Here is a 14,810-nt window from a genome sequence, read left to right on the forward strand (position 1 = left end):
ACTGATCCACCTCAGATTTGTACGTTTAGTTGTTTGTAAAACCACAACCTTCACTCAACTCATTCTTTAAACTTCAAATAAATAAATCTGACATTTATCGTGATAAGATATTATATTGACTGATGTGAAAATGTTTATCTTGATATCATTTTTAGCCATATTGCCCAGTCCTATATGGTCCAGCATCTCCTCTACTAACAAACTTAAACACAAATTAAATTAATCGACCACATTCTCTCTCATACACATTCCTTTCTAAAACTAAGGATGGCTGAATAGTTGATGGTTCTTTTTATTTATAGAGACACAAGTCCAGTATTTTCAGCTAGTAAACGTTTTAGATTCAAACTGAACAGATGATTGTTTTGAAATGGTGCGCAACCCCAAGAAGTAACGTCGTCCCTTCGTGGCGTCTGTTCTTACGCTCACAGACGTTGCCTAGAGGTGCATTTACCCTCAGGGAGTTTATCAACACCGGAGAGATGGACCGACATTAAACTCTGCGGAGGACACGTGTTTACCTGAGTGATGCTCCCCCCCGCACACTTCACTCTCACCGCGTCTCTTTTCCTCTTCTCCTGCCCTGAAGAAAAGTCCAGCTTCATCTTTTATTCAAAGTTTATCAAAACCTCGACGGACACTCGCTTTGACACGAGGAGGAAGACACGGGCGGGACTTCGCTTATTTTGATGGGACCGTACGCAACGTGCGTAATGGGCGTAGAGGGAAGCACAGGTGGGCCAAAAACACATCATCCACCGGAAAGTGATTAACGCAGCACTGCTCGGTTAATAAACATCTAAAGCTGGTTTGATCTGTTTCAAACTGTACTACACACTTACCCTTATGTCCCTGGTATAGCCACGTCCTTCTTAAGAGTGTTTGCAGTTCAGAGCATGTTCCTGATGTGTTTGGCAGCCTGTCTAATATCATTTTCAGTACTTGGAAGCTAGATTGTAATCAACATGATTTATGGATGAGTTATGTACAGAAATAAGTAATTAACTCATTATTTTTACCTTGATTGAAACTGATCCAGTCCTTCATACAGGTTTAAATATGGTTATTGCAGCAATACAACTTTTAAAAGTCAGTTTTCCAATGAACGATCATTGGTTTGTTGGTTAAACAAACTGATTTGTTTTCTGAATGTCTCTGTGTCTTCAAGCTACTTTCCTTAATTAATTGAGTATCTGTTTACGTAGCAATCTGTAAACTTGACATTTCAATCAACTATCCACGATGATGTTTGTTTATTCAGCAGCTGCAGCTCCGACGTGGTCTTCATTGCTTCTTCTCACTTAAACCTTTCCAGTGTTAATGTGCTGTATAGTAAAAATAAAAAAAATCCTCGTCTCGTAGAATCGTGGGTAATAAAGTTTGGAGGTGGCACACTGGCAAAGTCTGTAAAGGGCTCAACGTACGTGTGTGTGTGTGTGTGTGTGTGTGTGTGTGTGTGTGTGTGTGTGTGTGTGTGTGTGTGTGTGTGTGTGTGTGTGTGTGTGTGTGTGTGTGTGTGTGTGTGTGTGTGTGTGTGTGTGTGTGTGCGACATCGGTGACCTCACTGAGCAGTGGGTGGGAAAACATAGTATTGAACTTTTCTTGCCAATTTTTCATTTTTGTTTTTTTTCTACAAAATTTGGATGGAATTTTATTTTGTTCTGAAAAATAGCGTCACAAGCTGAGCAGAATCCTGGAGAACACACTTCAACAGAAAGTGAGTATCACTGCCCTTATTTCTGGAAAGTTTCTGAAAGTTTATTCATAATTCTTCTGGAATCCAGAAAACCACATGCCTCAGGAACGTGGGCGAGCCACATGTGGTGTCCTTGACAGATTTGTGCTGACAGACAGGGGGACGAACAGACAGGCACACAGAACGATGGTGAGACCTTAAGTGCAGCTCTGTCACTCTTTCGCCGACACACAGCACTGACACTAACATGAAGTGTTACTGAATACTAACTTTCTCCCTCTGTTTCCTCTTCACTTCCCCCGTGGCCACCAAGTGACCCGGAGTGTTTAGCAGCCTCAAACAACAACATTTCGAAAGGGATCTCAGTCTGTCCAGGCTTTTCATGGAGGACACCAGGTTGTCAAAGTGTCTCCCTCTCCAGAGGGCACTCGTCGCTCCGAGCAATTCTCATACATCCTCCAGCTTTCCCCTCCTAGGATATGGGTACAAGAGTTTAGTCATATAGCTGCAGCAGCTGCTTGTCAATTTAAATAGGACAGCACAGTGAAGTGCACTTCAACAACACAATTCATCATCCACAGTGTTGCCCCCCCTCTGTCACATTCACGCTGGCCAGATAATGAAGCATTTTGTCATTGGGAATGAGTGTGCACTCATACAGAAAAGTCTCGGTAATGTTTCAGAGGCATGAAATAGCTTTTTGGGTTGGTTTGACTTAATTGAATGAAATGTATTGAAATGTGCAACAGATTAAGATCTGGTTGTTGGTCCGAAGCAATCGGGGGGGCAACCTGTCGACAAGGAGGAAGGGCCACCTACACACAGGGGTAATCCTGGACACACACAGTTAAAGTGGGTTTACTCCGAGAGCTCAAAATGTTTTCTTCCCTCAGAAAAGAGCAGAATTTAAAGTAGTAAATAGCAGAAGGAAGAGGAGGGAGGAAAGAAAGCAAAAGGTCGAGGACGGAGAGAAAATTCAAACAAAGAAGGTCAATGAGTTGCTTGCATTTACAGTTTGTATGTTCAAATATAAGTTTTTATACAAGTCACTACAGGCACCACACAAAATAGTTTATACGCAGAGTAGTTCTTTCTAAATATTACCAATTAAAGACGTTCTGTAACTTCAATTACAAAACTAATGTCTTTTTGGTTAAAATACAGTCATGGTTGACATGTCTGATATAACAGTTTGTAAAAATGCTGTGTAATAATGAAACCAGGAGAACAATACACCTGAAATAACAAAGCATTTGGCAGTGACATTAGTTTGAATTTACGACTGGTATCAGTTTAATCTGATTCTCACTCGACACTTCCTCATTCTATATATTTACTGTAAATAAATACAGCCACACCATCATTTACAAAGGACTCATTTGTCAGATGACCTCTTGCTGTTATTCGTGGCACTTGTGTTACATGAGTCACTCTCTCTCTCTCTCTCTTTCCAGATCTTTCCAGATAAAACACTGGATTTTACTCAGGAGCAGGAAATTGACATTTCAGACACTAATCATTTTCTGTAAAAGTTATAAATTACAATATATTTTAAGGTGGGGTTGTTTTGTTGAAAGAAAACTACTCTTTTTTCAATACACTGGAATTTCTGAGGAAACTATACAGAAAATGCATTTACCCACTGAATTAGACGGGACCTATCGCACACTAGTACAGCTTTAGGGGGGTGGGACATTTTTAAGACTCTCTGGATCTGAGTGTTTGCTGCTGTTCTTATTCGTATGTATGTCAAAGTTAAATTCCTTTTTTTTTTTGTTTTGGGACAAAGAAAAATCCAACTGTGCTCTCTAGAGATTCACATTGTGTATTTCTGACATTTTCAACACAACTCAAGTTAATTGTCACACAGCTGGGGCAGCCCAGTGCAGAGGACGAAAAAGAGATCGATCCAAAAAGAGAATGAAACGCTAAAGAAAGAAAGAGTCATGCTTGGGCAGGAGGGGAGAAAGAGCATGACAAATGAATAGGCCGGATATCCTATATTCTGGGAGCGGGAGTAAGAGACAGAGAATTTCTGAGCACATCCAACAAGAGATCCCAGGAACATGGCAGCAGTCTTGGTCCAACACTTCCTATTAAGCGAAGGTGTGTGGAATGTGAAGTGAAATGCTGGGAGGACTCGCTGTCACTCTCGTTCATTTCAAAAGTGCGTCAGTGATCCCAAAGCAGATCCCTGCAGTCGCTGTTTGGAATGAGAAGTATCTTTACCATTAAACAGCAGCTGGGCCCAGGAGCACTGGAACTTAACTCTTCTCCCCACGATAAACACAACAGAGCCGTGGAGTTACACAGCACAATGACCAAAACAAATACTAAATTAAAATCTGCTGAGTTCAACTTCAGGTCTATTGTATTTTTTTTCTTCCTTTCACTGTAATTTGGTTGTTAAGATAACATTGTTGTATTGGTATTGAGGTTTCTGTGCTGCTAAGCAGCCCTTAATAGAGCCAGTTGTGCAGGACTGTGTCAACGCTGGTGGATTGTCAACATTATTGTTTTTCTAAAGCAAATTTTCACTTCAATTCAATACAATTGAATAACCCTCCATCCCCAGTGGGGCCACTTAGAGAAGCATATAAACTGAGCACAGACACACTAATCTCTATAAAACGCATACAGTGAGTTGATACAATAAGTAGATGAAGACAAAAAAAGCCATTTAGTCCGTATACTTATTTACATTTTTGTTTGGGGCTGGTTTTTATGAGCCCAAGTTTTAATAAAAGAAAATATGAATGTTGCTCTACATGAGGGTATTTTTAGATATTTAAGTGTGGGGCGAAAATGCTCTATTACTATGATAATACTACACGAATTGCGGCCTGTAGAGAAATGGTTTTCTGAGTTTATGCAGACCACACACCCTTAGAGAGACGGAGCTGAACAGGAACATCTTGAGTGGACTCAGTTCTAGCAGTTTTGGTTTTGGAAAAAAATACCCAACATTTCAGTGTCTACATGGCGAAACAGTCTGTAAGCTGCATAGTAACAACAACGACCAACTACCATTGACTTCGTAAAGATGGCCAACGCCATTCCACGTCCTCCCGAAAGTGAAGCCAAAATACCCTGGATACAGGTGCCGCCATCTTGCACTTCAAACGTCATTTGGAGTCTGTGCAGAGGTGATGGTGGTGTGGGGCTGTGGAGTCAAGGTTGTGCCAGTGCACATACAAGACCAATCATGAGTCGGTCTCATCTGTTAATTATTTAGTTTCACCCCGTTTATATAGCAACAAATAACATATTAAAACCAAAATTACCTTAAAAAGTTAACAACATATGTCAGTGTGATAAGAACTACCGGAAATTACCAAAACCATCACTGAGAAAAAATTATTTGACTTATGCTTTGACTTTTTAATTTGTTCCATGTCCCATTCATTTTTATATTTCATCAATGCCAAATACCTAAAGTGATGACATTCTTGTACTTCCTGATTCGTGTTAAAATAGCAAATATTAGCATCCTAACATGCTAAACTACGAATTCGGCCATCGTAAACACAGCAGCACAGAGTCAGTGATGGACTGTAGACGAAATTCCCTTCTCTGGTATCGGCATCAATCAATTTCTGCAGTTGCCAAGTCGTCAGTCCTGCCAGGCAGCAGAAATGTGGAGTAATCCCAGACAGCGGTAACCTCATCACCCATGAGCAGAATCCACGTTTCCTATCATCGCTGCAAAACATTTTATCTGAAACACACAGTATGTAAAGTGTAGAATGGGAAATCCTGAAGTAATTCGAAACGATGAAGCAGCTTATCGACAGCACAACATATCTGCACAACTTCCTCTGAGCGCTCAGACTGCTGGCAGAGAATTTAATAAATATCTGCCCACACCAGTCTAACAGCTTGGTGCCCAGCAGTGGTGGCGAGCCACACACGGTGACCATCTCGGAGCTCGTCCTCTCCATTTCTGTGCCCTTGCTCTCACATTGCTGCCTCTCTATTATTCATACTCCAGCATGGCTTAAAGTCATCCAAAGGTAAAGACAAGACGGTCTCAGAGTTGCTCAGTGCTAGTAAAGCCATATAAGAGCAGGGGGGGGGGCTGCCCTTTGGGTACAGAGCCTGATGAATAACGGCAGTATATATATGGTGCACGGACTCCAGCATGGATGGCTGCGGTGTGATTCAGAATCACAACCTTCGGCGTTATGCTTTACACATTAAGCTCACCAGCAGAGAGTTAAATCCAGCCGCGACACAGTGAGTGTCTGGTTTTCAGGAGCTCAGTATCTTAAAAATTCAAAAACACATGCTCGGTGCAATAAGAGGAAAATGTTTCTTCAGACTGTATATGGGGAGACGTAAGCGGAAGCTGGTATAGCAAGAACATAGAGATGTTGAATGATGTTGAATGTGTATTTCCACCCACCCTCAGCTCCGGTGAGTCAGTCATCCACTTGTTCTTTAATGACAGTTTCTTCTGAGATTTTCTTGTTTTTAGCTTGATTTCTAGTTCAACCACAACAACAATCGTTCTCTAAAATGTCTGTGTCATTAGTACTATTGTCACATATTCAATTGGGAGTGGAGCAACACAATCATCAGATAATTCATGTATGAAACTAGTCATCTGGTTTTATGACTTGAAGCTGATTTCTCTGAATTTTAGAAGAAGGCACAACTCAATTTCTGGATAAAGATGTTTTGAGCAGTGGAATTATACAACCAATCATAAACTGTTTTCAGACATGAACTGAATTCCAGATAATCTCCTGAAATGATCTCCTGCTAGCCCCCTAATAAAAAACTCTATGTTTTCCGAATGAGCTCATGTGAGAATACAGCAGGAGATTCACCGTGAGAGAGTGGGCCTGTTGATGACATTTCTAACTTCCGACGGACACAAAACTGAAAAAACTAAAATAATACAAATATCGCAGGATGAAAAAGATGCCAACCACGTATCGGACACTTACAAAGACGTCACCTTGCCAATGCTGGTGTTATTGTGCTTTTAAACAAAAACACTGTGCTTATACAGCAGGACACGTCTAACCAGACAATCTCCTGCTGCGTTGTTCATATATGAAAGGCAACAAAGAAAAGTTAATGTCCGAAAAACTCCTATAAACTCTAAAGGAACGTATTTGTGCTGAGTTTTTGTGATTGTGATCATGGCACCTACAGGTAGAAAGATTTAACGTGTGCCTCCGCTGCTTCAGTTGTCGCCTCAGTACCACAGGCCTCTGGGAATACGTTGACCGAGCCCTGCCTCTGCTGCAACACTGTGCCTCAACTCTTGAGCATTTTAAGCTTCCAAATGTGAGGATGTGTCCATTCAGACATGAAGTTTTTGCCCTTGAGTGTGTGGCGACTGGGGCTCTCCAGAGGGTTAAGTGTAGAGATCACATCTTCTCTGGTAATGAACCCTGTCTGAGTACCAAGCAGCTCACAGGGACGCAGTATCCACAGGAAGCTTCCTCATGCCGATTGTCCGTCTCAAATACGTTTTTTATTCCACTTCTGACACACAACCGCAAAACTTTGACTCCATGTGTCATTGCATCCACTGAGAGTCCATCTCTGATACCTTGGCCCGATAAGTAGGACCGTTAAATCTGTTTTTAACCACAATAAAAGGCCCCTGATACACAGCAACTGAATAACAATGTACCCGAGCGGCAGGTGTATATTAAAGTTGCCAAGCTTGCTGAAAGCATCGAGTGAATCCCTCTTGTCACCTCTTCTTTTAACTCTCGTTTAATGGGTTTCACTTGAACAATGTGTTTTCTCCTGAACACCACGGGGAACCTCTCCCTCCCCACCGTGAGCCTCAGGAAGATGTTGGCCTGAGGCACCGTTCCAGTAGCAGCTCACCTCGCCTACATCTCTTCATTAACCATCAGTGAGAGCATTTTATGTTCTCCCATCCGGCCTTTGTGCCCTGTATACATGGACTCACTTAACATGCACCTTAAATGAGCCGAAAACGGTTTAGAGGTAAGTTCTAACAGTGTACTACACAAACCTTGACACAGATAAGCCGCCAATGTCAGCATAATTCATGCATATACCGTAAAAAGCCATTAGATGTAATCGTATTTTTATGAAGCTCATATATAAGCGTGCAGTGTTTAATCAATGAGAACGTTTTCAGTTTTAGGAGAGATCACCGGCTTTGTGTGAGGTCGTCTTACGCTCATCCATGGGGGTCGTCCAGGTCTATTACCCCCGCAGGTCAGCATCACGCTGCACCGGGATGATCACACTCAGAAACTGGAGGAGAACTCCTTTCTTTAAGACCCCCTATCTTCTCTTATTATCTGCGAGCATGCTGCTGTAATGGGCTTTCTGTTGACTCTGGTACACTGTTATCTTGCTCTGGTTGATGGGTTACAACGTGCAGTGCTATCCCAAGGCTGTATCGACCTGAGAGGACAGGGTTAATACGGATTCTGTCGTATTTTCCCAAAAATCGAGGGCAAATGGAGTAAAAAAATAACATAAACCATTGAATTGATTGGATAAATTATCATTTATAGTGACCACACTATGATCATCCAGAAGCAACAAGGCCTTACAATGCAAAAAACCTAGCTTCACTATAGCTAATCACCACCCGTGTCCAAGAGGGAAGGACACAGGAAAAAACACAGCTTCAGGGTTTAAGAGGATTAAGTCGTCACATGCAAAAATCCAAACAAAACAAAAATTGACCTTCTTCCCCACAGCTAAGGTAGAAACTAACGTACACCTTTTGATACTTAGAGCTAAGTACAAATCAATATAAACCTCAGGAGTTATTTTCACATCAGACAGATTCTGCACTTCATGAATTATGTCCATTACCAAGGTTCAGTGCTCACTGATGAAGGCCTATGACCTAAATTTACAAGGTCAGACAGTGGTCGAGGTCATGGTGCGTGATGGGCGTTCATACAGGGGACACAAGATAACCACAGTCTGTTTTTCCCTGGCCCCACTATATATCAACCTATAAATTATGAAAAGTGAGTATTTTACAATCATTGGCATCAGACATAAAGAAATCTGGTTTCAAATGTAAATCAGGTTTTTGCAGAATCATCCAATATTCTTTCTCAGCTCCTGGGAGAATTGCAGCCACTTTTAGAGGAGTGATGGGGCTTTCCAGTCTGCAAAGTCCATTCTCCGACCTAGTTTACTGTGGCAGGTGAAGTGTTTTCAGCAAAAAAAAAAAGGAAAATCAATTTTAAAATGACTGGACTTTACCTGCCCAGTAGCAAACAGCTGACAGACAAATAGAGTAAATAGCTGCCAAAGAGCCTGAACGATTTCTGCTGATATAGCGGAGACGGGGCAACGTTTCAAAGAGGGTTTCTGTTCTCATCACACTGACATTTGTTCAAGTGTTCATATTTTCAGTAAGTTTGGTTCTAATCAGTTATTCGATGCTATGAAAACAGGGTGAAATGTCGGAGAATGGACTTTGCAGACTGGAAAACCAAATCACTCCTCTAAAAGTGGCTACAATTCTCCCAGGAGCTGAGAAAGAATATTGGTCAAGCATTGGCAGGACCTCAGTAATGTGGTTGATTGATTGGTTGGTTGGTTGGGCGTGGCAACATTAACTTTAATGACATTTTCACCAATTTCCCAGGCAATAATAAGAAATTGTCGATGACAATCAACGTTTTCCAGAGTTGTCCAGTATCAACTTTCATATTGGGTAAAAGGATTGCATCATAATCTTATAAAGCAACCCCAACCCTCTCCCGATGGCCAAACAAACAATAAATAAATGTATTTTTCAATAGGTGCTACTGCAAACTATTTTAAAAGATGACATGATTTACATCATGGACACAACCGGTATGTGTCACAACCTGAATCATTAGCTACAACATTAACCACTTGACAAGCGTAGAGCAGGATTCAAGCAAGTGCCACGACCGAAACCATCTGTGGTGTTCCTATTTATTTTCACACTTGGTCTTAGCACCACTCCGCTGTAGCTAATAGCCACATTACCCACATATGCAGCAGAAATATGTCAGCGAACCACTTACTGTTGGTATTAGTTGTTGTGGAAAATGGAAGGGAGCTCCCTCACTGTGTCCATTGTTTGTGTTTGCTACGAACCAGCAGGCCATGTTAATTTATTATAATGGTCACCGTGCAAAAAGAAGAAGAGCTTGATTTATGCAGGACACAGACAGACTCCTCAACCCCAGAGAGAGGAAACAAGCCAGTGTGAAAAGCCTTGTCCTGATTCCAAGAATTAGATGCTGAAAATCAGTCATCTTCCTCCTCCACAGAATGTAATAAATGACAGAACAAGATGTAGGAAGTGTCGTTGCACTGTGTTGGATTAATCCAGGCCAGAGACAGCCTCCTCCTCACCAGACAAGGGCAGAGAGAGGGATGTAAAATAATGCAATCGTCTTCCTCAGGAAACTGTGGAACGAGAAGCAGCTTCAACCACAAGAGTGATGTCTGTTTGGGAGATTTGATCAGAGTTCAGTAAACATCCCCCACCACACACACACACAGCGCTAATGTCCTTGGTAATTTCTGAGTAATAGTATGTAAAATCCTAGTAATGCACATCAGGAATGCAGAAATATTAAAACGTATGCAGAAATATGCTGTTGATGCCTTATGATGAATCTGTTTGTATTATATTCATGTGAATAGCACTTCAGTCTTCAAGGAGTAGCATCTAGGTCTGTCATTCCCTCATTCGCAGCCTCCTACATAACACACGCTTCACAGTTAACTTTACAGTGAGCAATACATCGAGATTTCCAACACTTCTGGGGCAGGGGTGTTTCAAGGGACTTTTGGGGCCTCAGGCAAAAATACCCTAGGGGGGCACTACTTCAAACCAAACTGAACTCCAACAAACTCATGTTACATGATCGACATTCTAGTCTTCAAACAAACTTCAAAAACATACAAAGCAAGAAATCCAACAGAACGGTGCCTCATTTGGGGATTTCTGACCACGGTGTCGATGCAGTCTCCTGTACATAGACAGCTATAGAATTTAAGGGGGTTTTCACAGAACTGTTGTTTCTGTGGATCAGCCATTCTCGGGGGGGGGGGGGGGTTCTCAGCTCGGGGAACCTGGCAATTGCCCTGTTTTGCCTTCCCTGTTGCAACACCCCTGCTTGTGGCTTTTTAAAATCCAATGTATGCCCCCTTGACAAAAGAGTCAGGTTGTTGGGACTAAAACACAATATCTGCAGACAATGGTAATATTTTTATTTACGGTTAATATTCTCCTGAAAAAATGCTAGAAATGGTCAATTAAAAGCAACGGTATTGCTTCTCCGTAATTCTCTTTAAACATTTTAAACAGGAGTACTGCATTAACAATATACTGTATATTAGCCAGGTGACATAGCATTTCTTTGGTGCTGTTACTTTAGAAAGCACAGTTACGTTTTCATCACATATGTGGATTTTTGGTCACATCCTCGACTCGGTTCACGAGAAAAAACTACAAATAAAAAGTAATCCTACATCTATCAACCTCAACCGCTCTCCTTCAAAAGCCGGCGAAATGAAACAGGGGCAATCTTAGCACATGGTTCATTTTTAAACACCCACCCACCCACCCACACACACACACACACACACACACACACACACACACACACACACACACACACACACACACACACACACACACAGAATTTTTGCTATGTGGGATTTACAGTCCTCCTCTTACATTTACTTTCTAACGTCTAAATCCAATCATGGCTGTCATGTTGAATCTGAAATGAGCTGCTCCTTATCAGGCCGCTGCACCTCCTCCCACCTGAACCTGTCAGGAGTCTGGCTCAGGACAAACATAGTTGCCTCACCTTGTCCTTGTGCTAAATGTGCTCGCTATCACTAAAGCACTGATGTTACAAGACTTCCTGCCGGCTGCTCCCTGCACAAATCACCAGGTTATCTCCCCCTCGCAACCCGTCATATGTTTCCCAATGCCTCCACTTTTACACTTGGGTCCTTGAAATGCCAGAGTTCAGAAACAAACTGCGTTGGGCTAAATGCGGCTGAGTTATGTTGACAGATACAGTGCACGAGGCTCCCTGAGATCCGCCTACACCCCCACAAAACAAAAGGGACATTTCAACATGAAACATATTTAGGAGTTTTATTTCGAGAAATGAAATTAACCGAGGTTAAAGACAGAAAAAGTAATGCAATCAGGGGAAGGATTTTCAGGACTAAAATTGTAATGCAGATTTTGATTTGTAGCATTTAAAGAAGACCATAAATAAAGGAGCTTTGAGCCATCAGCCTTAATAAGCATTATTGTCCTTTGATTATCATATAAAGGGACAATAAATGTTTTGCTTTAAATTATCATTATATATGACAATAAAACCTTCTCACCCGTCTCACATGGAGGTGGTGAGACAAGATGCTCCTATTACCATGGGGACCAGTTGGCCGGCAGGTATTTGTCAGTGTGGAGATTTTTCTCAACCACTTTCTGTAGTAGGCTATATGGCTTATATTATACATGTATATAATATATATTCAACATAGTCCATCAGGACCTGGATACTTCTTATCTATACTCAGATACTTTACCAGCCACTCTGGCCTCTCAGTGTGCGTTTGTGTCTGATGCTTCTCAATCAATGTGTGAGGTTGGATGTTGTTCTCCTGCTTATCAGTAGTTTCCACATACGTCGTACATATTTCAAAGTAGGTCTGGTTTCCAGTTCGAATTCAATTAAAAATGGAAATGGACAGCAGCCCCAACATTAACGCTCAGAGGGAAAATGTATCTATCGCCTCCATAAAAAAAAAGCAGGTTCCAGATGGAGGAATAACGTTGGACCCTAATCGCTTTTACAAAAGAAAAAATTCTATAGTTTATCCGAGTTCACACCTGTGGTGAGTTTGACAGTTGTTTACTTGAATGCTTCTCCCTGCAGGGGAACTGATACCTTTTAAGAAACAAGCTCAACATCTGGAAAATAATTACCATGTCATTATTTATGTCTTTATATTTCTGTATCTTGTCTTAACTCATGAACACACATGTATTTGTAAGTTTGTACCCAACTCCCTCTGTTGCCGTATAATGTTCAACATTTAAAAAAAAGTATCAGCAAATGTGCTTGTTGTTTTCAGCTATATCCAGTCTCCAAGGCTGAGGCAAAAATATCCAATAAAGGCCGAAGGTTTAAACCTGAAATAAAGGTTTTACTGAATGTCAGGTTTTCTAGGAAACCCTCAGGTTTGTGAAGGTTGTTTCTAAACAATTTAAGAATATCTCCTGTGAAGAAACCTTCGGTCTTAATGGGTTAATAGAGAAATATCAGTCTTCTTTTTTCTGCCTTTCAGTGAGATATCAATTGGACGTGTTTCCCAGAATGCAGAGCTTTTTCCTCAGGCTTTAAACAACTACACCTGTTCAATGTAACGTCGCTGTGATACTCGTGTAATATGACTTTACAATTCACCATGAGGAAATATCCTGCTCATAAATAGGTCCTGGCAGCAGATTTACATATTAATGTCACACTTCAAAGTCCTCGGTGAGAAGTCAGATAGACACAAAGAATGAAACAAGCCTTCCATGTCTGAAGGCCCAATGAGATCCACATCAATAGGCTTTTTCATTTAAATAAGAAATACATAGCAAAGCAAAGTGCGATTGGGGAGAATTCCACGCCCCTGAGCCAGACATCTTGAGAAGAATAGACTTCTTGGACGGCCTGATCAGTAAAGCCTGCGCAGCAAATTTCACACAACCATTTTGCGCTCTGCTGATAAAACACTTTGAAAGCCCAATGACACAGACAATGCCTTCAGATAGGGAAGAGGCACGTTTTGTCCCCATCCCTTTTCATCAATGTCCCAAATACAACCACGTCCAACTAGCCGCGGAACAGAAATACCAAACAAGAGCTGCGGCATCAAACACCCACACACACTTCAAACAAACCGCTCGCCTGAAACCCGAATGATTATCTGATTGTACTTTGGCTTTAAAAAAAAAGAATCGCTTGCACCGTGTGAGCATCACTTTTCTGAGCACTGTTTGCGATCGGGTCTATTAAGGATGTGAAGAGGATCTGGCACAATGGCACTAGAACCCTGCACCTGTCGCTCTCCCCTACACACCCCACTCAATTTCTGTCAATGAAGGTGGCTCACTTCATTTCCATGTCTCACTCGAGCTCTTCATTGTGGAATAAAAGCTTGATTTTATTGCCTCATGCGAGGGGAAAATGAGATGGATTACTGAGAGAGAGTCCCATATATCACACCAGGCCTCCACCTCATTGTGTTTTCCTGAACTGCCTTCCCTCTGATTAAGATTTCACATCTGCAAAGCTCATCATGTATCCAGTGCAGGCATCATGTTTACTGCTGGAGCACAGAATAAATTCACAAGCTGTGGTTTGTAGACTGTTTCCCTCACTAGCTGTCTCGGGACTGATAAGAAAGGTGGTTTAATTAAAAGGCACTTTGGGAAGTCGTCTCCAGGCCCAGTTTAGGTGTCGAGCCAAATCCCGACAAAGGCTCATTAAAACAGGTAAACAGTGAATACAACAACAAAGTAAAGAGAGGAATCTTTTTATCTTGTACTGACCTCCCTCTGTTCACTGAACCCCTCACCTGAATAGTGGTCATCTGATCATAACTTAATTAAGAGGATCAGCTTTGATTTGAATGCCCAACTTTTAAAAAGTCACCGTGACCTTTGACCACAGACTACGAAATCGAATCAGTTAATCTGACAACTGGTCAACTTTGAGCAAATTCCAAAAAGACTTGAGGTCATTTTCAAAAGGTCTCAACGAGATAAAGCGTATTCTCGTGGCATAAAATGCTTTCGCGAGGTTACCTTGCACTTGAACTTTGACCATTGACTCCCAAAATCGAATCAGTTCATTTGCGCATCGAAGTGAATGTTTGCACAAAATTTGAATGGAATCCCTGTAGGTCTTCCTGAGATATCGCATTCACAAGACATGTTTTGTGGGATCACAGCGACCTTAACCTCTGACCTTTGGACACTAAAATCAAATCACTTCATCGTCCAATTGAACATTTGTACCGATAAGAGTATTGTACCAAATTTGAAGAAATTCCCTGAAGGTGTTCCTGAGATATCGTGTTC

The 14,810-nt window shown here is 41.5% G+C and overlaps 1 protein-coding gene across 6 annotated transcripts in view; it reads right to left on the minus strand.

The window, feature by feature from the left end:
* The window catches only part of drp2 (dystrophin related protein 2), a 147,307-nt gene that overhangs the window by 105,370 nt on the left and 27,127 nt on the right, over positions 1 to 14,810 (minus strand). For 4 of the 6 annotated variants that reach the window (XM_034598327.1, XM_034598323.1, XM_034598328.1 and 1 more), the window contains exon 1: positions 3,128 to 3,138. The exons of the other annotated variants lie outside the window; for them this stretch is intronic. The gene's annotated coding sequence lies outside the window, so the exon portion shown is untranslated. Of the gene's footprint in view, positions 1 to 3,127; positions 3,139 to 14,810 lie in introns of those variants that run through there. 6 annotated transcript variants of the gene reach the window in all.

The sequence above is a fragment of the Hippoglossus hippoglossus genome, chromosome 10, assembly GCF_009819705.1.
Source record: "Hippoglossus hippoglossus isolate fHipHip1 chromosome 10, fHipHip1.pri, whole genome shotgun sequence".
In the NCBI taxonomy this organism is placed as follows: domain Eukaryota; kingdom Metazoa; phylum Chordata; class Actinopteri; order Pleuronectiformes; family Pleuronectidae; genus Hippoglossus; species Hippoglossus hippoglossus.